Consider the following 26,070-nt stretch of genomic DNA (forward strand, 5'->3'; position numbering starts at 1 on the left):
GTGTGCCCGGCGGGGACTTGCGGCCCTCGGAGGGGCGGGCGGCGGCCGGTGGAGCGCGGCGGGCCGGTCCCCTCCGCCTCCTGCGCAGCGAGCGAGCAGAGGCCGCCGCGGGGACCCAGGTGGGAGCGGGCGCCGGGGGCGCGGGCGCGGTGTCTTCAGGGTGTGCGGCTGTGTGTGACGGGTGTGAGTGTGTGCGCGGGCGGTGTGCGCGGGCGGGTGTGCGCGCCGCCTCACACTGCGGTCCCCGGAGCCTGCTTCGCGCACAAGGACGGGGTCTTTGCAATTACCGCAGGCAATGAGCCTTTGGAAGCAGAAATTAAAAGTTGAGAGAAATAATGGGGGACCGATTGGCAGTAATTTGGGCCAAGCTCGGACATGCTGAGCCTCAGGGACGCTGGGACTGAAGAGGGGCGCAGGCCGCCCCCCGCCCGCCCGCCCCTCCCCCGCGAGCCGGTCCATCCCGAGATTCTAATCAGACCCCACAACGCTGTGTCCTTCCCGGCGAGGACTTGATTGTTCTTTATCTTTAAATTATAAATCACCTCTGGGGGAGGAGGTCGGGTAATCTCTCATCGCGGGGAGGTAATTATCTCCTTCTCGCCTCCTCTGTGGTCTCCTCTCTCACCCCTCCCCCAGCTAAGTTTGAATATAGACGTACAGCTCCGTTCACACCCACCCGCGCTCACGCACACTCATCCACAAGCACGCACCACACACGCACACGCACAAACCATTCATGAACACCAGACTCAGGCGCCCTCCCCTCCCTGCAGCCTCCCCTCCCCTTCGCCTTGTCTTGGTGTCTCCCTTTAACTCTTTCCGTGAAGAAGCCCCCTGCCTGGACCTGCACTCCCACCCTGGGCTCAGATTATGGGGCGCCTCGAGGGCGCGGGGGCCACCTCTGTCCTAGCTCCGGCTGGTCCAGGATCGACGTGACACAGAGCGGCCCCCTTCCCCCAGGTGCTCTGCGTGCCGCAAATTTTCTCTCCCTTCCGGAGGTCGGAAGCTGACGCTCCCTGGCTGGCAGGCCAGCTGCCCCGAGCCGCAGCCCGCCCCCCAGCGCCCCTCCGGGTGCCGGGCATGGACTTTCTCCCCGTTACACACAAGCTCCACCTGCGGAAGAGACGTGCAGGCACTGTAGAGTGCAGCCAGCCCCCTTTGTGCAACTTTCATTCAGAATGAACACAAACACTTGTGAAATGGTATAATTTTTGTATAATATAGATACAGGATAATGTATGATCATTATCACCACAGCACAGTAAATATAACACCATATACTAAAGGTGAGGTGTAATAGGCATAACAGCACAATACACCATAATGCAATACTCAGCTACCCAGTGTCCTGGGCTTCCCCTCCTCGCTTCTCCCCTCACCTCTCTCCCTTGACCTCTCCTTTCTAAGGCTGTGCCTGGCAGGGCAGTCCATCCCAAGGGAATGGGGCCAGGCCAGTAGAGCATGAGGAATCACCCCAGGGCCAGGGAGGGCACCTCCAGCCACTTCCCACGGGAAGCGTGGGGGCTCCCTGCATTCTCTTCCACCCCATGGCACCAGGCCCCACCCCTCCTCGTCACTAAGGACCAACCCTGACCACTGAGAGGCTTGGCACCCCCCTCTCCTCTTCCAGATCCCCGGAAACCCTCACCTCCGTACCACAGCCTGCAGTGTCTAGGGCTATAAAGATGTCCTTTCTCTCCTAATCACAATTGATTGTCAATTAGACCCTCATTTGTGCAATCTTTGCCCATCTGCCATCTCAGGTTATCTCCAAGCCACCAGCTTCGCTTGCGGGGCCCCAGGTGGGCACTGACAGGTGAAATCAGCTTCTGGGAGGTGGGTGCACTGCCTACTCAGTGGACAGGAACCACCCTCTTCACGGCTGGACCTCCCCCACACACACACACACTGCAGATCAGGACCAGGGTTGAGGTTGGTGATCTATGGGGGTGGGGGGAGTGTCACAAGGCAGGGACCAAAATGGGTCAAGGGTAGAGATCTGGGAGAGGGAGCTGGTGGGAAAGGGTCTTAAAATGGGTCCGGGAAAGGAGTGGTTGGGGAGGGGTTTAAAGAAGAGATATGGGGGGGGGCAAGCTAAGCATCGGGCCCTTCAGTGACTGGGAGGTGGGGGGAGGGGAACAGCAGCAACCTGGGCAGGCTGCCAGTCCTGCCACCAATGCACCACGTGCTTCTGAGCCCCATTCCAAGCTTTTTCGTCTGTCTTTTTGGGGGTTGAGCTCGATGTGACCTCCTTATAACCCGCCCTCATGGGGGGACCATCACAGAGCCACAGCCTTTTACTTCACACATGGTGATGCCTTGGGGGCTCTTGCAGCTGCAGAGCTTTGCCGTAGAGTCGGGGTGTCTCTGGGGTTGCTCATTTGCATTTTGTATAGTGTGTGTCTCGTGCAAAGTGATTCCACCCCACGCTCCCAGGGTCCTCGCAATCTCGCTGTGAAATGTGCTGGGAGGTTTTCCACCCCCATCTATGCATTAGCATTGAGACTCGCTGAATCCACGCTGGGTCCCACTCCTGCCAGTGTCCTGGCATCTGTGGAAAGGTTCATGAGGGAGAGGCAGAAACTGGGAGAGAGAAGCTTCCTACGCTCCTCTTCTCGCCCCTGCACTCCCTCCACCCCATGGCCAACCCGGTTGCTCACCTAGTTTGAGAAATGAATGGGTAATTCTGTGTTTCTTGGCGTCGTCATTCATCTTCCCGTGGGTATGCCACTCCTGGGGTGTCCTAACTCCCCGAGAACAGGCACAGCACACCCAAGACACCAGAGAAGAGAGGAGCTGCTGGTCTCCCTAGAACGCCAAAGCTTCGGGGATCCGAGGGCCGCAGCCGCGAGGGGCCCCGACACAGCGGAGGCTCCTCAGCACCGCGGACAGCGCCAAAGCTCCGCACGCCCCGTCAGCACCGCGGACAGCGCCGGCGACCCCGCGCCTTCCCTCTCTGGGGCTGGCTCTGCCCAGCCCTCCCTAGCGGAGGGGGTGCGTGGCGCAATGTATACTGTGGCGGCTTGGCACAGCGTGCGTTACAGCGCCAGGCCGTCTCCACCCAGCTGGGGCTCGCCACAGGGCAGGGGACATTGACTGTTATTTGTTGCCAGGCCTTGAATTCTGCTGTTTGCAAATGGCTTGAGTTCAGAGATGCACAGAACGCGATGCAGAACCCGGCTCGTGGCAGTGAGTGAGTTGGACACATGAAGGTGGGGTGTAGGCCCTTTTAACTTAAAACAAGCCTGGGGATCTCAACAACTGGACTTCCCCTACACTGCCCGTGAGAGGGGATGTAAAACGGTGCAACCGCTTTGGAACACAGCTTGGTAGTGTCTTAAGCATTTGAATATACACCTACCATACGACCCAGTTACTCCACTCTTTAGTATTTTCCCAAGAAAAATGTAAACATATGTCCAAACAAGGACTGGTACATGTGTTCACGCCAGCTTTACTGCTCCAAACCGAAGACGGTGGATGACGGACAAAATCTGGTCTGTCCATATCATGAAGCACTAATCATCAATAAAAGGGAAGCAGCCATCAATTAACACATGCAAAAATATGGGTAAAACTAGAAATAATTATACTAAGTGAAAGAAGCCAGTCAAAAATGCAATAACCCAAGGTGCTATAGGGGGTTGGATGGGAAATCTGTATTCTCTGCACTATTTTTCTGCAAACACACAAATTCTCTAAAAATATATATATTAGGAAAAGTACTGTCCTGTACTAACAACAAATTTATCTCTAAAAAAAAGAGCACTTATGACTTTATAAAATTCTAGATAGTGGGAACTAACCTTTAGTAACAGAAAGACGCACACTGGTTGCTCGTGGTTGGGAGAGGGAGGCCGTTCCCAACAGGACAGCAGGGAATGTCGGAGGTTATGGATAGACTCGTTATTTGACAACTTTTCATACACATAAGAGAAAATTCATAAGGTAACAGTTTAACATGAGCCAGAAAACAAACTCTGCAAAACTAAAAGGAATGTAACAAAGATGGGCAAATAATGAAGTTGGTGTTGGGAACACGGGAGTGAGGTGATTCACTGGTAATTTTTTTTTCTGCTTTTCTGTATGTTAGAAAAGTTCCATAATTATTTTAAACATTTTTATTTAAAAATATAACATATTTTAATGTTTTATATATATATATATATATATATATTTTTTTTTTTTTTTTTTTTTTTTTTTTTTTGCATGGGCAGGCACTGGGAATTGAACCCAGGTCTCTGGCATGGCAGGCGAGAACTCTGCTACTGAGCCACCATGGCCCGCCCTTAATGCTATATTTTAAGACAGAAAAAAAGTAATAATTTTCAAAGCACACCTCAATAAGTAGTTACAGAACAGATCCCAGAATTTGTCATAGGCAATCTTTCCACTATCTCAGATTTTTCTTTCTAGCTGTTCCAAAACACTGGAGGCTAGAAGGAATATTAATATAGTGATTTAGCAGCCAAACTCGTTTGTGAAATCCCATGTTCTCCATTATACCTCCTCCTTCTCCTTTAATTCTTCTCCCATTCTATAGGAATCTTTGGGCAATGCCTGTTCTGACTTTTTCATGTTTAGTGTTCACACTAACGGGTGGGGGGATATGATTAATTGATAATCCTGGAGAGGCTGGTCCCTCTGGGTTTGAGGATTTATCTGACCTAGGAACCCTCTGGGAATTATAGGTCCCAGGAAGGCAAACCTAGTGCATGAAACCCGTAAGAGTCTCAGTTCGAGCCCTACGTACTCTCAAGAGTCAACAGGAGTGACGCTGGTTGGGGGTTAGCAAACTGTGACAATTAGCAATATCTAACTGAAGCTTGCCCAAGAGCAGATTCCAGAACAGCCTCTCGACTCTATTTGGTCTCTCTTGGCCACTGATATGGTATTTTGTTACACTTCTTTTCCCCTTTCTGGTCAGGAAGGCATCAATCCCATGGTGCCAGGGCCAGGCTCATCCCTGGGAATCACGCCCTAGATAGGCAGGGAGAGCTTCACCTCTGAATGGCTTGTGCCCTGTAGGGGTAGGATAATGATTTTCCTTACAGAGTTGGGCTCAGAGAGAAAGGGGCCACATCATCATTTTTTTATTACAAAAAATCAAACTGAAATCCCAGACTTTTCCACAGCAACAAAGTGTGTGTGTGTGTAGGGGGGGGTTGTTCCCTGAGGCTGTGGACCTAAGATGGCTCAACCAAAGATGAAGACAACTGGGGAAGACAGGCCCAGGGCTGTCGGAGGCAGGACACTGGTGTGCAGCCGCTGTCTCTGGGTTGACAGAATCAGCGGTTACAAGGACGTGCCTATTGGGAGTGTTTGAAGAAATGATATTCTTTTATTAGTTGTCTTTGAACTTGATTCAAGAAGTGGATTTCACTGTTGGACTTCTCAGGGCTTGGTCTGGCCCCTCTCACCTGTGGCGGTGGGTGGATTTCTGCCCGTGAATGCAGGTGTCCCTGTGGCGTCTTTGGGCTGCACTGTCGAGAAATGTGACATCTACTGGGTGGACTGTTACAGCCAAAGGCAGCCGCAGGTGTGTGAGTGTGACTGTGCATGGCTCCTGGGCTGTAACTCTCCCACCAGGACCTGTCCCAGGGACTATTTTGGGGGAAGTACTGGCCCAATAAGAGTGGATGGGGGTGGGGTGGGGGGAGATGCAGCGCTTTCCGCACGATTGGAAAGCCCCGTTGGTTTCCTGTGTAACACCCGCGCGCATTGGGGGGTGCCCCGAGGATGCCCAAGGATGGACGAGGCGGCTGTCCCGCGGTGTGGTGAGGCCAGCGGGAAGCCAGAGTCGACAGTGGGTGCCACCGCCGTGCTCTGGGCGCAGGGCTGCTGAAACGGGCACCATCCGACAGGCCGGCTTCGCGGCAGGGCCTGAGGGGCTCACGGCGTCAGAGCTGGGGCTGGGCCACACCTCACGGGAAGCAGCCTCATCGAAAGGTCCCACCTACAATGGGTTCACACCCGCAGGAATGGATTAAGATTAAGAAGGTGTTTCTCTGGGGTGTATAATTCCATCCCCCAAACCCCCAAGAACAGAGGTGGTGACGGATCCTGGAGCAGACCCCCCTGGAATCTCATGGAGTCCCAGATTCCCACTCCAGGGCCATGGTCAGGAGACAGCACGAGAAGACCCAGAGCTCCCAATGCTCGGCCCAGGGCCCACCCTCCCCAGGAGAGCACGGCCGGCCGGCCCAGCCCTCCCCCGCCCCGACCTCAGCACCTCCTACTGCTTCCAGCTCGTCCTGAGCCCATGCCCAGGCAGCACGGGCAGTCCCTTCAAGGCAGAGCCCTGTCCCCACCCCCAAGTGCAGACTTACGCCTGCAAGCCCCGCTGTGGCCAGGACTGGGGAGCAGCCGCGCCCCACTCCCCTGGTGAGTGAGCTGCCTTCTCCTGGTGGACCAGGCCCCATGCTTGGCTGCTCCCATCTTCCTTCCCTGGCGTGGCCTGGGTCCGTCTCTGTCCCCAGACCAGAAGCCTGTGGGCCTCCTCATGGAGCAGCCCTAGACACACAGAGGGGAGGAACAGGTGCCCTCCAGAGCTGAAAGGACCCTAGGGGTACCTTCCACTTTGCAGGGGAGGAGACAGAGACCAGCAGCAACCTCTGATGGTGGAGGAGCCGGGGGCACCTGTGCTGCTGGGGGGCGGGTGCAGTCTGTAGGGGGCAGGAGGAGCTCCAGCCATTTGACTCCCTCTCTTGGGCGGTGCTAGAGAGGCCGGGGGGCCTGCTGACCTGGGGGCAGGGCAGGGGGCATGACCCCAGTGCATAGATGCCTGTGGCACTGGGCTTTAGTGTGTGATGGGACTGGGCGTCAGGGCTGCAAGGAGCAATGTGCCCACGGGAGATGCCCAGAGACACGTGGAGTCCACCCTCTCCTCCAGGGCTCCTGCCCCCAGGGAGCTGGGCTTGGCCATGTGGCCTGTGACGGCATGCGGGCAGGCGTGCTGAGGTCAGGCCTTAAGTGGCTCCCTGTGTTCTGCCCTCTCAGAGCCTCCATCCTCCTCCAGGAGCCCTGGACTGGGCTGAAGGCGTGGAGCAGCCCTGAACCCAGCCCAGATGCACCATCTGTGGTAGATGGGTCAGGTGTCAACCTGGCCAGGTCAGGGTACCTCGTTCTGTTGCTGTGGACCTGAGCCATCAGCATGCAAAACTCACCTGTGGCTGATCACATCCACAGTTGACTCAGGGGAGCGCCTTCTGCAATGAGTGAGGCTTAATTCAATTGGCTGGAGGCTTAAAAGAGAGGTCAGGAGAGAGCCAACGCAGCTCAGCCCTCGCAGCTCAGCACCCCTCATCTCAGCCCTCACAGCTCAGCCCAGACGTCCGCAGATGCAGAAAGGAGTCACTGGGGAAGGCCATTGAAACCCAGAAGCCAGAAGAGAAGACCAGTAGACATCACCCTGTGTCTTTCTGTGTAACAGAGATCCTCAGATAAAATTAGCTGCCCTTCCTCTGAAGAACTACAAGTTTTTAACTAAATAACCCCCTTTGATTAAAAGGCAATCATCTCTGGCGTGTTGCATTCCGGCGGCTTTGGCAGGCTGGGCCACCACCATAGCCGACCAGCAATCTGTGGGCAGGAAGCACACGAGCTGGGAACCACTGGAGTTTGGGGCTGTGTTTGTTACATGGCATGGCCTGGCAGAAACCTGACCGGTACAACTGAGACAGCTTACTGCCCCTGGCATCTGAGAGTTGAGAAAGCACAGCCTTTATCAGCACCCTCCCATCTGAGAGTTTGCACGCATCTTCTTACCCAGTTCCCAACTCACTTGACTTTTCAGTCCACCCCTGCCTCAGTTTCTCCGTCTATGACCAAACTTCCATTTGTCTACTCCCCACCCCCACCAGGCCTCGGGACCTTTGTTTTGGGGTATTCCCCACAGTCACCCAGACTCGGCATCCCCTCCCTTGCTCCAAGAGGGACTCCTTCACGCCACACCATCCATGCCACCCTCAGAGGGGGGACCTGTGGTGGGTGTGGGGGGTCTGGGTCAGGATGCTCCGGGAGGGCTCCATCCTGAGGGCTGGGGGGGGGGGGGCTGCGGCTGTGCGGGGGGAGGTTCCGGGAAGCGGAAAGGAGGGAGGGGCGCGGGGAGCGTCCTGGGCAGGTGGGCGGGTGGTGCAAGGCGGGGAGGCCCTGTGTGGACCGGGGGTTTCGGAGGCCAGTCCCGGGTAGGGGCGGGAGGGGCACAGCACGGGTTCACAGCCGGCGCTCCTTGGCTGGGTGCAGAGGAGACGCCCCCACGACGCGCCCGCGGGGGGCCCTCTTCAGCCCCGGGTGAGGTGGCGGCCCCGGGGCCCGACGCGAGGTGGGGGGGGCGGTGCGGGTCAGGCCGCCTAATGAGCTTAATTGAGGTTAATGCCTCTTGAGGAGCCTTGATTATTAAATTATTATGATCACACGCATGAATCATAATTAGAAATTTGAATAACTCTCGAGGGGAAGCCTCCGAGGAGCGAGTCCGCCCACAGCGAGGGGGCTGGGGGGCGCGGCGCGTGTCCGCGGAGCTCTGCGCGCTCACGTGGGCGCGCGCTGCCGGCGGCTGAGCCGCGGAGCGCGGAGTTTCGCCGAGACCCCTCCCGCCCTAGGCGCGCTGGCCCCCGCCGCCCGCAGCCCAGGCCCCCTCCGCCGCCCCCTCCCCGCCGCCGAGCCCCTCCCCTTGGGGGGGTCCCCTTATTGCGTATTTGGGGTCTCGGCGCCCGGCCCCTTGAAGCTGCCGCCCACCCCCTAGTTGGGCGGGACGGTGGACCAGAGACCGGGCGGCGGGGGCGGCAGGCGATGCGCGTGTCCGAGGGGCGATGCGCGTGTCCGAGGGGCGATGCGCGAGTCCGAGGGGCGATGCGCGTGTCCGAGGGGCGATGTGCGAGTCCGAGGGGCGATGCGCGTGTCCGAGGGGCGATGTGCGAGTCCGAGGGGCGGTGCGCGTGTCCGAGGGGCGATGCGCGTGTCCGAGGGGCGATGCGCGTGTCCGAGGGGCGATGTGCGTGTCCGAGGGGCGATGTGCGTGTCCGTGGAGCCATGCGCGCGCAGGTGGCGCCGTCTCAGGCGCGGGTTTCCCCCGAGGCCTCCCCGCCGCCCCCGCGCGCCCCTCGGGTCTGACTCTTGTGGACCTCGGTCCGCGTGGGCCGCCCAGGACCGTCCGTCTGTCCTCTTGCATGTGCTGGCGTGTGTCCGTGTGTCCGTGCGCGGCGCTGGGCTGTCCAGCGAGACCTTCCGCCCTCCAGTCTGAGGACGCGGGGGGCCCTTGGGGCCCCCCTGAGAGCCACCCTGGGGCGGCCCCCGCCGTCCGCGCTTGTGCTGTCGGCGATTTTAACCTGGGGTGGCCCACTGCGTCCCCGCGGCCGCCGGCGTGTGGCCAGGACGCGAGCCCGGGATGGGGGCCCTGAGCCCGAGGCCGCCTCCCTTCCGCCGCGCACGCCGCGATTTCTTTCCCTCCCTGGGGCCGGGGCTGCTGCAGGGGGAGGACAGGAAACGGCAGCCCCGGCGCCGACGTCGCAGGCGGTTTAACGATTTCAAATGAGCTGCGCTGCGCCGAGGGCCTGACAGTCACCCCAGGGCGGCAGCTGACGGCCAAATTACCCCGAGCCGGGCCTCGCGCCGGGTGTCCCGGCCTGATAAGCGCCGCCAAGACAATGTTGACTATTAAAGTCGACAGCTTGAGATATTACACTATTAGTTATGCTATTTTTAATAATCTATAATATTTGGGCTATAATTAATTAATTATACGGGTCAGATGATATCTGGGCTGGAATGAGGTCTGAAGGACCTATTACGGTGGTAATGAGAAAGAAGAAATCGAATCTGGGGACGGGAGCTGCAGGAGCCGGGCACTCGGGGCTCAGGGTTCCAGCCTTGCCCTCGCTGGCCCGCCGGCCTCCTCGGGCCCGGGAGGCAAAACGCAGGGGGGCTGGGCTCGCTGCTCCGGGCGCGGCCGGGTGAGTGGCTGGAGGGAACAGTGTCCACGTGTCTTGCCCGCAGCCCCATCCTCTCTGCAGGAGCCCCCCTCGGCCTCGGTGCCGGAGCCTGGATCCCCGCGGTCACCCCAGTCCCTCTGTATTGCTGTGTCTGGAGAACAACCAAGACGCTGGGCTTGGAGACGCTGGGCTCTGCCCCTCCCTCCGCCTGGCCTCGGCACACCCCTGCACGTGCTCTCCTGCCCCAGGACCTTTGCACAGGACCTCCCTCACACCTCCCCCACTCACTTCTTCACTCCCATGTCAGAGCCGGCCCTTACCGCCCTGCCTCAAGGCCTGGGCCCTCAGCTTTCGGTCCCTGCCCTGGCCACTGCCCCAAAGTACATAATATTTGTGTGCCAGCTTTTAGCCCGTCCCCCTGTTCTCGAGGGTGACGACCTTCCCGTCGTGCCCACAAGTGTGGGCCATGAGTGGGATTGACCTGGGCTCTGCCTCTAGGCAGCCGGTCAGCAGGCAGGAGCAGGTGCAGGATTGCGTGGTGGGGGTCGCCGGGGGAGGTGCCCACCCGCCTGCAGCAGCTGCTCCGTGCACGCTGACGCCCCCTCCCCCCGCACTGGGTGCCCGCAAGGCGGGCGCTGGCCACTCTCCAAATGCCGAGGATGGCTGTTCCCCACCTACTCGGGGTCCCTGAGGGATCTGGACAGGCGCCCCGCCCGCCGGAGCCGCCCCCACTTCCCAGTCTTGAGCGGGGTCCCACGGTCCTACTCCTGCCGCCCCTCGGGGATGCAGCCCTGGGCGCGGGGGCCACCCAGACGCTCCGGTCACCCAGCAGCCGGCGCGGTGCGCGTCCACTCTCCCCGGAACCACTCGCGGCTGCTCCAGTCCTCGCAGTGGCGGCAGCACTCCAGCGCGCTTGTGTCTGTCTGTGCACCCCACGCGCCCCCGGCCGCTCGCGCGTGACCCGCCTCGCAGTCCCGCCCCTTCAGGGGTCGCCCGCGGCCGCCTCCCACCCAGGGCGCCCAGGTGCGGGTGGGACGCTGCCTCGGGGGTCCTGACGCGCAGACCCGGACGCAGCGGGAATGTGGGGCGGGGGCGGCAGCGCGCGGGGCTCAGTCCCTGCCAGGGGCCGCGTTACTTCCGTTCGACCAGTGCCCGTCGCTCTGTGGAGCGTTCACCTTGCAGGAGTGCGGTGGGGACCCATGGTCTTTTTTTGTGAATCTAAAATTGTTCCAAAATAAAAGTTTACTGAAATACACTAATGTGATTAAGAAGTATCAATCCATCATTCTTTTCCTTTCTTTTTTGCCTTGTAACAACTAGTAAATTAACCTTTTACTGATGATTTTGTAATATAAAAATTCAATAAAGGAAAATTTTCACTGCTGGCGTTGGTTTGTTTTACTTCATGATTAATACTCAAAACGGTCTGTGGTCTCGGAGCCGGAACTCCCTGCAGGGGCATCATTTGGCCACCCCGCTGAGGCCAGGGCAGAGGCCATGGGGCCTGGAGCCCCTGTTTGCTGCTCAGGCCATAGGGTGTGTGTCTGTCCCCCCATACAGGTCTGGGCGGCAGCTCAGGGCTGGGTTGGGTGTGGGCAAAGGACCACAAAGTGGGGGGGGAGGCTTGAGACGGCTGAAAGTCCCAGTGCAGGGGAGGGCAGGGCACACCCAGAGGCCCCCGAAGGTCTTGCCTGCCCCGTCCACGCCCCATGTCCCCAGGCACCTCCCCCCCATCTCTGCCCATGCGGCCTCCTCTCCGTGCTTCTGTGCCCACATCCCCCTCTCATCGCCTGGATCAGCCCCCGGACCCGGGACCCGGGGCCCAAGCCTGGGACGGCCCACCCCTGCCCTGCTCCTTCCTCGGAGACCGTTTCCCAGCCAGGGCCCATCACAGGTCTTGGGGTTGGGACTTGGCACATCTTTTGAGGGACAGGCTAGAAGCCACGGCAGCATCACAAGCAGCAAAGCCCCAGGTGGCACACCCAGGTGTCTGCCCGGCTGCAACAAGGGTGCCCGTGCACGCCCTGCTGACCGGGCTGAGCCCTGCCTCAGAGGAGGGAGGACCCTGCTACCTCAGACAGTGCCCCCTCTCCTGATGGTAAAAGTAAGGCGTGCTCGTGAAAAGATGCAAAGGAGAAAAAGCCCCCCTGTGTCCCAACAACGCTGCCGCGGTCCCTGCGCAGGTGGGTGCTTCCCTCTGACCTTCTCTTAGGGGTTGGTGACCGACGACAGCTTTCGCGGCCGCTTCTCCACCCGCACTCCCAGCGTAAGCATCTCCTGTAGTGATGGAGCTCGGGGTGCGCTTTGGTGGGCAACTGCTCCGCCACCCTTCGCAGCTGCATGGAGAAGCAAGGGTGGGACTGTGGGGTGAGAGGGAAGGCGTATTGTTTTCCTTTTCATTGCACATTCGTGAGATTTCGTCACACACTGTGCAGTCCAGCCAAAGTGTGCAATCAACAGCCCACAGCATCGTCACGTGGTTGTGCATTCATCGCCGCGATCAGTTGGAGAACATCTTCATCACTCCAGGAAAAAGTAAAAAGAAAGAAAAACCGCCAAACATCCCATCCCCCATCCCCCCATCCGTGAACCCTGGCATTGCAGTGGCACGTCTGTAACTGCTGTTGAGAGAAAGTTAAACGTCACTGTTAAGCCTGGTCCACAGTTTGCAGCCAGGTGCATTTCCCCACAGGCCCCTCTATTATTAACTCCTTGTGTGACAGTTTCACACGTTCGTTCGGGTTCATGGAGGACGTGTTCAGTTTGTACGTCAGCCACGGTCATCGTCCACCGCTGGTCTCACTGCTCCATTCCGTGCTTCAAGGCCCAGATTTCCTTCTGGGGACCCACCGACTCTGCCCGTCCCCTGTCCCCTGCCCCACACGGCGCAGCTCAGTCCCCACGCTCCACGCAAGCGCTGCCAATCCATTCCCACTCACCTCCGGTCAGTCTAGTCAAAACCTCGGCATGTCGGAAGCAACGGCTCCCCATTCTTCAGCCTCGTTCTATCTCCTGGAACTCTATATTCCGTGTCCATTTTATCATGCACATTACAATGGGTTCTATGGGTGACATCACACAGTGTTTGTCCCTCTGGGTCTGACTTAAATCCCTCAATGCAGTGTCCTCGAGGCTCATCCACGCCGTCGTCCCAGGACGCCACCAGCCAGAGGCGGTGGGCCTTGTGGGGCCCCCGGCTGTCAGGGATTTGCTATACGTCCCTCCCCCTCCCTCGCTGGGGCCCCCTCATCCCCTCCCTTCTCCCCAGGCCAGGCCGAGTGGAGGGACCCAGTCAGGTGGGGTCGTTGGGCTTCAGACGGGCGGGCTATGCCGCATGTGTCCTGCAGGGGGCCTCCCTCGGCGGGGGGCTGGGCTGGGCCGGCCCGGGCCCCTGGCCTCCACTGACCGCCCTTGCCCAAGGCGCCGTCACGGTTTTTCCTCTCTCCCCCTCTTTCTGTTCAGAGTTCTCACCCCGTATCTTTTTTTTTCTATATCTTCACCGATAGATCTTCACACACACACACAGTCCATGCATGGTGTACGTCAGTGGCTCACAATATCGTCACATAGTCGTGTGTTCATCACAAAAATAATCATTTCTAGAACATTTGCATCAGTCCAGAAAAAGAAATAAAAAGATAAAAGAAAAAGCTCACACATCCCATACCCTCACCCCTCCCTCTCATTGACCACTGGTATTTCCATCTACCCAATTTAGTTTATCCCTTACCCCCTCATTATTTATTTATTTTTATCCATATTTTTTTACTCATCTGGGCACATCCTGGATAAAAGGAATATCAGCCACAAGGTTTTCACAACCACACAGTCGCATTGTAAAAACAATATCATTATACAATCATCTTCAAGAATCAAGGCTACTGGAACACAGCTCAATAGTTTCAGGGGCTTCCCTCCAGCCACTCCAATACACTATAGACTAAAAAGGGATAGCTATAGAATGCATAAGAATAACCTCCAGGATAACCTCTTGACTCCGGAATCTCAGCCACTGAGACTTTATTTTGCCTCATTTCTCTCTTCCGCCTTTTGGTCGAGAAGGTTTTCTCAGTCCCATGATGTCAGTTCCTGGCTCATTCCAGGAGTTCTGTCCCATGTTGCCAGGGAAGTTTACACCCCTGGGAGTCATGTCCCGTGTAGGGGAGAGTCGCCCCTTAATATTAAGGGGTGCTGAGGGTTGAGGGCCTGTCTTCTGTAGCTGCTTCCTGCTTGTCAGGGGGCATACGCCCTGCAGAAGACACTTTTAAGGGCTGAAAAAAGTCTCCAGCCAAGCTTCCCCCCAACCCCAAGAGGTAGCAAAGATACTGACTGGGGTTGTTGGCCTTTCCCTGGATCCCAGACAGGTTGGAAGTTTCCCTTCATGGCTATTGGACATGTGTTTTCAGTTTTTGTGAATTGCCATTGTCACTTTTCTTTTTGTTTAGCTATTGGGGTTATTTTGTCATAATAGGTCAAAAAATTTAGAAAATTAATCTATTTGTAAATTATATCACACACACACACACACAAAACAGAGAAGAGTAAAATCAACTCCCCTGTGCAGGTCCCTCAGACTCAACACTTAGCACCATTTTGTCAATATGAGTCATCAAACCACAATTTTTTTCTGTTTAATTATTTACATTTGTTGCTAAACATGTATGTTTAATTTTTAAAACACAAAGTCTTAACATTTATTAACTAATAACATTTGAGCTTTATTTTGGACTGTGTTTCTTAATTCATGAACTAGATCGACGTGGACACCTAATGAGGTGGAACTCCAACGGAAGGGAAGGGACAGGAGTGAAGGTGATTGCTGGGTGGGTCTGCACGCAATCTCGCCATATTGAAGGTGAGCATGATAGAAAGGGGTTGTTTCGACCCATGGGTCCCATCGATTAACACCACAAACATAAATAAGTTCTTGCATGAACCACTTCAAAGGTATGAATCTTGCATAAAGAGTCGATAATAGAGGGGTACGGGCAGAAAACTACCCTTGCCTGCTCTGGGCTACGTTTAACAGGAAGACGTCAACAGTGCCACAGCAACACGGGGGTAACTGATAGGGGGGAGGACAAGAGTTAAGGGGAGGTTTGGGTTTTCTATTTAGTGAGGGTGTGTTTATTGATTATTTTTCTCTTGGGAACAATGAAAATTGTCTAAAATTGAGAGTGTGGATGATTGTCCAACTGAGTGAGGATAATGTGAGGTACAGGCTGCTGGCTGTGGACACTGTCCATGAGCCCAATGGCTGGAGGTGGCTGGAGGCTGCACCGGCTGAGAAGTAGAATGACCAGCTGCGCTGTGTACGCGTGATGGGACAGTGGGCGGCTGTGGAAAGGAACAAGGGTGTGAGGCATCCAACGAGGTGAATGAGCCTCGGGACGTCATGTGCTGCAAAATAAGCCAGAAACAAAAGATCAAATATTGTATGATCTCTTTTCAAAAATAATTATAAGAACATCGGGGCCTAGATTGTCAGTCCTTATGGCAGTCACATGTAGTCCAGTGCTGCAATTATTATTTATAGATTTTGAGAGGCTGGGCTGTATCTATAACCTGGTATTTCCTTGAGCCTTTGGGCGTCTGTGTGACACGTGAGGCTCAGAGGAGGTCTGCAGTTCTGGAAGTCAGCGTTGCCACGGACAAGCGTTAAAGGAACGAAAAGAGATCAGGCTTCGGTTAGAGGTAAGAATGAGGCTGCTTGGGCCGGCACTAATGGAAATCAGAGCATGGGGTAAGGAAGACATTGTCCGTATTTTAGAACTTCACCTACCCAATAAGAACAAAGGAGGAGAGGTTTATTTTGTCCATAATCTAAATTTTCTGTAGCACATGATCTAACTCAACCTGTCTGGATAGATCATTAAAATAACCGGAACCCATGGGGCCCAGAGTGGGAACATGGGCTTGTCATTCTGTGTGGCCTGGTAGGAAAACCAGATACAGCCCAGAGCACATTGAGCAGATAATTAAAAAGCAAAGTCCTTTGAGGGACGGGAGAAAAAAAAATGGAACTACTAAGCTTTACCCCTGGGGAAACCTCTGATACTCTCTCAAACATTAGGGACCCCCAAGTCACTAGGCCAAGCCCTTGATCTTGAGGTTTGCGCTTGTGCATCTTATTTATACAGCAGAGAAGCTAAGCCTATCTATAGTTATGTCTAAGAGTCACTTCCAGAAAACCTCTTTTGTGGCTCAGATGTGGCCTCTCTCTCTCTAAGCCCAACGCTGCAAGTGAAACCATTGCCCTCCCCACTACGTGGGACATGACATCCAGAGGTGGAAGTCTCCCTGGCGGCGTGGGAGATGACTCCCAGGGATGAATCCGGACCTGGCACCATGGGATCAACAATTCCATCCTGACCAAAAGGGGGAAAGGAGGTGTAACAAATAAGGTATCAGTGGCCGGAAGAGTTCAAATAGAGTCCAGAGGCTTCTCTGGCTACTCTTAAGAAAGTTTCAGCGAGATATTGCTATTTATCATGGTTTGTCAAACCCCAACCAAAACCATTCCTGCCAGCCCTAAAGAACACCAAGGGCTCTAGCTGAGATTCTACAAAGATTCCATGCACAATGTTTACTTTCCAGAAACCTACAACCTCCAGATGGTCCCTAGGCCAGATGAGTCCTGAAATCCAGAGGGCCCAGCCTCTCCAGAACATCAGCTAGTTCCATCCCCTACCCCATTTTGTTGACAGCCCCTTCCAACACGAAAAAATTAGAACATGCATAACCCAGATACCCCTAAAGAGAGGGATAGAAAGATCAAAGGTGATGATGGGGTTAGAGAAAGATAGGGTTTAACAACAAGTATGATTGCTGAGTCAGCATAGCAATATTTCCTAAATATTGAAGACTAAAGTTTTCAGTGCCTTGGAGTATTTAGAAGGAAAAACCTAAAGTTTTTAGGTTATAACCCAAACCAAACTCTGAAATCTGTTCTACAACTACTTGTTACAATGTACTTTGAAATGTATTGCTTTTTTGTATATATTATATTTCACAATAAAAAAACTAAATTGACAAACAGAACAGAATAAAATGCCACAAGATATTTTACAGTTTTATATTCTTTCTGCAATCTATCCTGATATCTTTTGATTTCAAAATTTCTAAGACTTATGAACATTCTGCATCCCTAACAAGCAACAACTTTCCCTCCCTCATCCCTTCAACCCCTGGGAGGCTCTGATCTACTTTCTGCCTCTATGAATGTGTTATTTCTAGATACAAGTGTTATGTGAGTATCGTGAACGTGACAGCGTGCAGCATTTGTCCTTAGGTACCTCACTGACTTCACTCAGCGTAATGTTTCCAAGGCTCACATGTGTTGTGGCAGGTTCACAACTTCGTTCCTTTTTGTTTGTGGCTGAATAACTTTCCGTTGTGTGGCTACATCACACTCGGCCGGTCCATTCATCTGCGATGGACGCGAGCGTCTCCACCTTTCGGTGCGAATATGCTGCTTTGGACACTGGTGCATGTGCATCTGCCCGAGTTCCTGCTTCCAGCTTCTGTGCGACCGGGAGCGGACTGGCGGGTCATTTGGTAATTCTGTCTTCTCCGCAGCAGCCGCGCGGTCTGATTCCACAGCTTCCGTGCACGGGGGCTCTTATTTCTCCACGTCTTCAACAGCAATGGGTATTTCCTTTACTTAAAAAACAAATAGTCATTATTATGTTTAATAAATGGTATCTCATATGTGGTTTTGATTTGCATTTCCCTAATAACTCATGTTGAGAATCTTTTCATGGGCTTTTGGCCATTTGCCTGTCTTTGGAAAAATGTCTGTATGTGTCATTTGCCCATTTTTATCTGGGTTGCTTATTTTTTGGGTGTGTGGAGGAGTTTTCTTTATATGTTCTGAATATTAATCCCTTTTCAGATATATGATTTGACACTTTTTCCTATTCTTTAGGTTGGATTTCACTTTTTAAAATAAAATCCTTTGATTCACAAAGTTTTTATTTTGATGAAGGTGAATGTATCTATTTTGTGTGGTTGCTTGTGCTTTTAGTGTGAAATGTAACTATCCACTGCCAAATCCGTCATGGAGATTTGCCCCATGTTATGATTTAAGAGTTTTATGGTTTGGGCTCTTATATGTAGCTCCTTGATCCACTTGTGTGGTTTTTTTTTAGATTTTCAGGATTTCCTTTTGTTTTACATTTACATTACTGTCCTCTAAAGCCTGACCTGGAACCTTTGTTCTGGGCAGGCTTACACGTGGCCCGTTGGGGGTCAGGTCGCCCAGCCCATGCGGCTGAGAATAAAAGATGACCTGCAACTTAGCACCCTGTCGATGGTCTTGTGGAAATTACACGTCTATGATACAGTGATACTGGAATCCAGTAAAGTCTTTAAAAAAAACATTTTAATTGTAAAATATAACATATATACAAAAAGGCAATAGATCTCAAAGTACATTGCAACAAATAGTTGTAGAACAGATTTCAGAGTTTGGTATGGGTTACAGTTCCACAATTTTAGGTTTTTCCTTCTAGCTGCTCCAAGACACTAGAAACTGAAAGAAATATCAGTATAGTAATTCAGCAGTCATACTCATTTATTCAGTCCTCTCTTCTCTGTTGTAACTCCTCCCTCTCCTTTGATCCTATTACCAATGTTTAGGGGTATTTGGGCTCTGCCCATTCTGACATTTTCATGTTGGAAGGGGCTGCCGAAAACATGGGGTAGGGGATGGAACTAGGTGATTCTGGAGAGGCTGGGCCCTTAGCATTTCAGGACTTATCTGGTCCAGGGACCCATCTGGAGGTTGTAGGTTTCTGGAAAGTAATTTTGGTGCATGGAACCTTTGAAGAACCTCAGCTAAGACCCTGGGTGTTCTTTAGGGTTAACAGGAATGACGTTTATGGGGTATGACAATCTGTGGCAATTAGCAGTGTCTGACTGAAGCTTGAGTAAGAGCAGCCTCCAGAGCAGCTTCTCAACTCCATTTGATTTCTCAGCCACTGATGCCTTATTTTGTTACGCTTCTTTCCGCCTTTTTTGTCATAAAGATATTGTTGCTCCCTCAGTGCCAGGGCCAGGCTTACCCCTGGGAGTCACGCCCCGCATTGTCAGGGAGATTTTTACCCCTGGATGTCATGTCCCGCATGGAAGGAGGGCAGTGACTTCACTTGCAGAGTTGGGCTTAGAGGGAGAGAGAGAGGCCACATCTGAGCAACTAAAAAGTTTCCCTGGAAAAGACTCTTAGGCATAATTATAGATAGTCTTAGTTTTTCCACTACAGAAATAGGTTTCATAAGCGCAAGCCTCAAAATCAAGGACGTGGCCTTTTTTGTGGGAGTCCCTCATGTTCTAGGGAGCACCAGGGGTTCCCAGATGGGGAAGTTTAGTGGTTCCAAACTTCTCCAGTCCTTCAAGGGACTCTGCCAATACTTTTAAATTGTCAGCTCACCATTATCTAAGATGTCTCTAGGAATTACGTTAAACCTCACAGAACTGCAAGGCCTCAATCCCACTCTGGACTCCAGGAGTTTGGGTTGTTTAAATGAGCCATTCGGACAGGGTGATTTAGATTGTGTGTTACAGAAAATTTAGGTTCTGGACATAACAAACCTGTCTGCCTTTGATCTCACACAGTGGGTGAAGGTCTGGAGTGCGTATTCGATCACCTTTACCCTGTATTCTGATTTACCTTAGACCAGCAGATTCGATTGGTTTTTATCTCTAATTGAAGCTCGACCTCTTTTTTGTTTACTTCAACTGTTATTGCACGGAACCACGTTGCCTCTCCGAGCTGCAGAGCTCGCTCTGAGTCTCACGTGTCACGGAGGGACTCAGAGTCCCAGGGAGACGCCAGCCAACCCACGCACAGCTCAGAGTCTCGGATCCCAGAAACACATCCACGACTTCCAGCTAAGTGCGGCTCCTCTAAGAGTTTACAATTCAGCCTCCAATTTTCTTACAAGTATTTTTTGAAAGCGACCTCAGCATGTTTGTCTTTTGTTTCCGGCTTATTTTGCACATCACGTTGTCCCCAAGGTTCACTCAGTTTGTTGTGTGCCTCGCAATGTCCTTCTGTTTTGTAACCACACATTTCCTCATTTATATATATTTATATCTCTCTATATATATATCACAGCTTGCCTTTCTGCTTCTCAGCTGTTGTTTGTTTTTTTACACACTTGTTAGTGCTTTTAATTATTTGCTAATTTAATAGGTGCAAAATTACTTAATTTGTAAATTACTAACAATATATAGTTTTTCTTTCTTTTTTTTGCACAAATATACATGGCAGCTTTATTTTTAATCAAAAACTGGAAAAACCCAAACATAATCAATATTTCTTTTTTTTTTTGGCTTCTCAGTTATTGCACCCTTTGGCCTCTTCCATGCATCGGGTGTCATGGAGAATGTCCAAAATAAACAAACCATGTCTTACAGTGTCCTCACTTGATTGTACAATCTTCAGCACTCTCAGTTTTAGACAATTTTCACTGGTCCAAAGAGACAAAGAATCGATAAACACAGTCTCACCAAATAACAAGTCAAAACCTCCCCTTGAGACTTCCTGGAAGATGGCGGCTTAGTAAGACGCGCGGATCTTAGTTTCTTCTCCAGGACACCTACTAGGGGAGTAGAAACGATACAGAAAGTGCCCAAAGCCACAACAGAGATAAAAAAGACAGCGTACCCCATCCTGGAACGGCTGGCTGGCTGAGAGAAGCAGCTCGGGTGAGATCGCCGAGGCGCGCGGGCCTTACCGGGCGGGGTGGCAAGCGGCCGGAGTTACTCCCTTCCCCCTTCCCGGGCCGGCTGGGAGAATTGGAGAGGCGGTCCCCTGAAACAAAGACGGCTGGCGCCCACACCACGCGCAGCCCCCGGACCAACTGAGAGAATTGGATCGGAAACCCCCAGGCCGCGGAGAACGGTGACGGGTGGGGGAGGCCCCTTCCAAACCCGTGACTCCCGGGGAACGTGCACTCTCTCGGGCGGGCCGCTGCCGCTGGCGCCCTCCCGCCACGCTTGTTGCCCAGGGCCGACTAGGAAATTCGGACGGGCTCTTTCCCTGGCTGCGGCGACCAGCAACCCTCCCTGCGTTCGGACCCCGGGCCGGCTCAAGCCGCTTCGGCTAGCGAACCCCCAGGACGGCGAGAGTTTTCCAAAGTTTAAGGTCCCACAGCACCTTTTACTGGTGGGACCCGCAGACAAACGTGTGCCACGAGCGCCACCTACTGGGCAGGATAAGAAAAACAGAACCCAGAGATTTCACAGAAAAATCTTCCAAACTTTTGGATCCAATACCCAGGGAAATCTGTCTAAATGCGCAGACGCCAACAGAAGATAACGGATCACGCTCAAATAATTGAAAATATGGCCCAGTCAAAGGAACAAACCAATAGTTCAAATGAGATACAGGAGCTGAGACAACTAATGCTGAATATACGAACAGAAATGGAAAACCTCTTCAAAAACGAAATCGATAAATTGAGGGAGGACATGAAGAAGACATGGGCTGAACATAAAGAAGAAATAGAAAAACTGAAAAAGCAAATCACAGAACTTATGGAAGTGAAGGACAAAGTAGAAAAGATAGAAAAAACAATGGATACCTACAATGATAGATTCAAAGAGACAGAAGATAGAATTAGTGATTTGGAGGATGGAACATCTGAATTCCAAAAAGAAACAGAAACTATCGGGAAAAGAATGGAAAAATTTGAACAGGGTATCAGGGAACTCAAGGACAATATGAACCGCACAAATATACGTGTTGTGGGTGTCCCAGAAGGAGAAGAGAAGGGAAAAGGAGGAGAAAAACTAATGGAAGAAATTTTCACTGAAAATTTCCCAACTCTTATGAAAGACCTAAAATTACAGATCCAAGAAGTGCAGCGCACCCCAAAGAGATTAGACCCAAATAGGCGTTCTCCAAGACACTTACTAGTTAGAATGTCAGAGGTCAAAGAGAAAGAGAGGATCTTGAAAGCAGCAAGAGAAAAACAATCCATCACATACAAGGGAAACCCAATAAGACTATGTGTAGATTTCTCAGCAGAAACCATGGAGGCTAGAAGACAGTGGGATGATATATTTAAATTACTAAAAGAGAAAAACTGCCAACCAAGACTCCTATATCCAGCAAAATTGTCCTTCAAAAATGAGGGAGAAATTAAAACATTCTCAGACAAAAAGTCACTGAGAGAATTTGTGACCAAGAGACCAGCTCTGCAAGAAATACTAAAGGGAGCACTAGAGTCAGAACCAAAAAGACAGAAGAGAGAGGTATGGAGAAGAGTGTAGAAAGTAGGAAAGTCAGATATGATATATATATAACACAAAAGGCAAAATGGCAGAGGAAAATATTATCCAAACAGTAATAACACTAAATGTTAATGGACTGAATTCCCCAATCAAAAGACATAGATTGGCAGAATGGATTAAAAAACAGGATCCTTCTATATGCTGTCTACAGGAAACACATCTTAGACCCAAAGATAAACATAGGTTGAAAGTGAAAGGTTGGGAAAAGATATTTCATGCAAATAACAACCAGAAAATAGCAGGAGTGGCTATACTAATATCCAACAAGTTAGACTTCAAATGTAAAACAGTTAAAAGAGACAAAGAAGGACACTATATACTAATAAAAGGAACAATTAAACAAGAAGACATAACAATCATAAATATTTATGCACCGAACCAGAATGCTCCAAAATACGTGAGGAATACACTGCAAACACTGAAAAGGGAAATAGACACAAATACCATAATAGTTGGAGACTTCAATTCCCCACTCTCATCAATGGACAGAACATCTAGACAGAGGATCAATAAAGAAATAGAGAATCTGAATATTACTATAAATGAACTAGACTTAATAGACATTTATAGGACATTACATCCCACAACAGCAGGATACACCTTTTTCTCAAGTGCTCATGGATCATTCTCAAAGATAGACCATATGCTGGGTCACAAAGCAAGTCTCTACAAATTTAAAAAGATTGAAATCATACACAACACTTTCTCGGATCATAAAGGAATGAAGTTGGAAATCAATAATAGGCAGAATGCCAGAAAATTCACAAATACCTGGAGGCTCAACAACACACTCTTAAACAACGAGTGGGTCAAAGAAGAAATTGCAAGAGAAATTAGTAAATACCTCGAGGCAAATGAAAATGAAAATACAACATATCAAAACTTATGGGATGCAGCAAAGGCAGTGCTAAGAGGGAAATTTATTGCCCTAAATGCCTATATCAGAAAAGAAGAAAAGGCAAAAATGCAGGAATTAACTGTTCAATTGGAAGAACTGGAGAAAGAACAGCAAACTAATCCCAAAGCAAGCAAAAGGAAAGAAATAACAAAGATCAGAGCAGAAATAAATGAAATTGAAAATATGAAAACAGTAGAGAAAATCAATAAGACCAGAAGTTGGTTCTATGAGAAAATCAATAAGATTGATGGGCCCCTATCAAGATTGACAAAAAGAAGAAGAGAGAGGATGCAAATAAATAAGATCAGAAATGGAAGAGGAGACATAACTACTGACCTCACAGAAATAAAGGAGGTAATAACAGGATACTATGAACAACTTTACGCTAATAAATACAACAATTTAGAGGAAATGGACGGGTTCCTGGAAAGACATGAACAACCAACTTTGACTCAAGAAGACATAGATGACCTCAACAAACAAATCACAAGTAAAGAAATTGAATTAGTCATTCAAAAGCTTCCTAAAAAGAAAAGTCCAGGACCAGATGGCTTCACATGTGAATTCTACCAAACGTTCCAGAAAGAATTAGTACCAATTCTCTTCAAATTCTTCAAAAAAATCGAAGTGGAGGGAAAACTACCTAATTCATTCTATGAAGCCAACATCACCCTCATACCAAAACCAGGCAAAGATATTACAAAAAAAGAAAACTACAGACCAATCTCTCTAATGAATACAGATGCAAAAATCCTCAATAAAATTCTAGCAAATCGTATCCAACAACACATTAAAAGAATTATACATCATGACCAAGTAGGATTCATCCCAGGTATGCAAGGATGGTTCAACATAAGAAAATCAATTAATGTAATACACCATATCAACAAATCAAAGCAGAAAAATCACATGATCATCTCAATTGATGCAGAGAAGGCATTCGACAAGATTCAACATCCTTTCCTGTTGAAAACACTTCAAAAGATAGGAATACAAGGGAACTTCCTTAAAATGATAGAGGGAATATATGAAAAACCCACAGCTAATATCATCCTCAATGGGGAAAAATTGAAAACTTTCCCCCTAAGATCAGGAACAAGACAAGGATGTCCACTATCACCACTATTATTCAACATTGTGTTGGAGGTTCTAGCCAGAGCAATTAGACAAGAAAAAGAAATACAAGGCATCAAAATTGGAAAGGAAGAAGTAAAACTATCACTGTTTGCAGACGATATGATACTATACGTCAAAAACCCGGAAAAATCCACAACAAAACTACTAGAGCTAATAAATGAGTACAGCAAAGTAGCAGGTTACAAGATCAACATTCAAAAATCTGTAGCATTTCTATACACTAGTAATGAACAAGCTGAGGGGGAAATCAAGAAACGAATCCCATTTACAATTGCAACTAAAAGAATAAAATACCTAGGAATAAATTTAACTAAAGAGACAAAAATCCTATATAAAGAAAACTACAAAAAACTGTTAAAAGAAATCACAGAAGACCTAAATAGATGGAAGGGCATACCGTGTTCATGGATTGGAAGACTAAATATAGTTAAGATGTCAATCCTACCTAAATTGATTTACAGATTCAATGCAATACCAATCAAAATCCCAACAACTTATTTTTCAGAAATAGAAAAAACAATAAGCAAATTTATCTGGAAGGGCAGTGTGCCCCGAATTGCTAAAAACATCTTGAGGAAAAAAAACGAAGCTGGAGGTCTCGCGCTGCCTGACTTTAAGGCATATTATGAAGCCACAGTGGTCAAAACAGCATGGTATTGGCATAAAGATAGATATATCGACCAATGGAATCGAATAGAGTGCTCAGATATAGACCCTCTCATCTATGGACATTTGATCTTTGATAAGGCAGTCAAGCCAACTCACCTGGGACAGAGCAATCTCTTCAATAAATGGTGCCTAGAGAACTGGATATCCATATGCAAAAGAATGAAAGAAGACCCATCTCTCACACCCTATACAAAAGTTAACTCAAAATGGATCAAAGATCTAAACATTAGGTCTAAGACCATAAAACAGTTAGAGGAAAATGTTGGGAGATATCTTATGGATCTTACAACTGGAGGCGGTTTTATGGACCTTAAACCTAAAGCAAGAGCACTGAAGAAGGAAATAAATAAATGGGAACTCCTCAAAATTAAACACTTTTGTGCATCAAAGAACTTCATCAAGAAAGTAGAAAGACAGCCTTCACAATGGGAGACAATATTTGGAAATGATATATCAGATAAAGGTCTAGTATCCAGAATTTATAAAGAGATTGTTCATCTCAACAACAAAAAGACAGCCAACCCAATTACAAAATGGGAAAAAGACTTGAACAGACACCTCTCAGAAGAGGAAATACGGATGGCCAAGAGGCACATGAAGAGATGCTCAATGTCCCTGGCCATTAGAGAAATGCAAATCAAAGCCACAATGAGATATCATCTCACACCCACCAGAATGGCCATTATCAACAAAACAGAAAATGACAAGTGCTGGAGAGGATGCGGAGAAAGAGGCACACTTATCCACTGTTGGTGGGAATGTCAAAGGGTGCAACCACTGTGGAAGGCAGTTTGGCGGTTCCTCAAAAAGCTGAATATAGAATTGCCATACGACCCAGCAATACCATTGCTAGGTATCTACTCAAAGGACTTAAGGGCAAAGACACAAACGGACATTTGCACACCAATGTTTATAGCAGCATTATTTACAATTGCAAAGAGATGGAAACAGCCAAAATCTCCATCAACAGAAGAGTGGCTAAACAAACTGTGGTATATACATACGATGGAATATTATGCAGCTTTAAGACAAGATAAACTTATGAACCATGTAATAACATGGATGGACCTAGAGAATATTATGCTGAGTGAATCCAGCCAAAAACTAAAGGACAAATACTGTATGGTCCCACTG

General features: G+C 50.3%; 1 long non-coding RNA gene across 1 annotated transcript; it reads right to left on the bottom strand.

Moving 5' to 3' along the window:
• Positions 1-7,192: 7,192 nt before the first annotated feature.
• LOC143663443 (uncharacterized) lies at positions 7,193-12,951 on the bottom strand. Its single transcript, XR_013165906.1, has 3 exons — positions 12,872-12,951; positions 12,135-12,268; positions 7,193-7,421 (listed from the first exon to the last, which is right to left on the bottom strand). It is a non-coding gene; the product is annotated as an uncharacterized LOC143663443 (long non-coding RNA).
• Between the last annotated feature and the right edge of the window lie 13,119 nt (positions 12,952-26,070).

The sequence above is a fragment of the Tamandua tetradactyla genome, chromosome 19 (genome assembly GCF_023851605.1).
Source record: "Tamandua tetradactyla isolate mTamTet1 chromosome 19, mTamTet1.pri, whole genome shotgun sequence".
Classification (NCBI taxonomy): domain Eukaryota; kingdom Metazoa; phylum Chordata; class Mammalia; order Pilosa; family Myrmecophagidae; genus Tamandua; species Tamandua tetradactyla.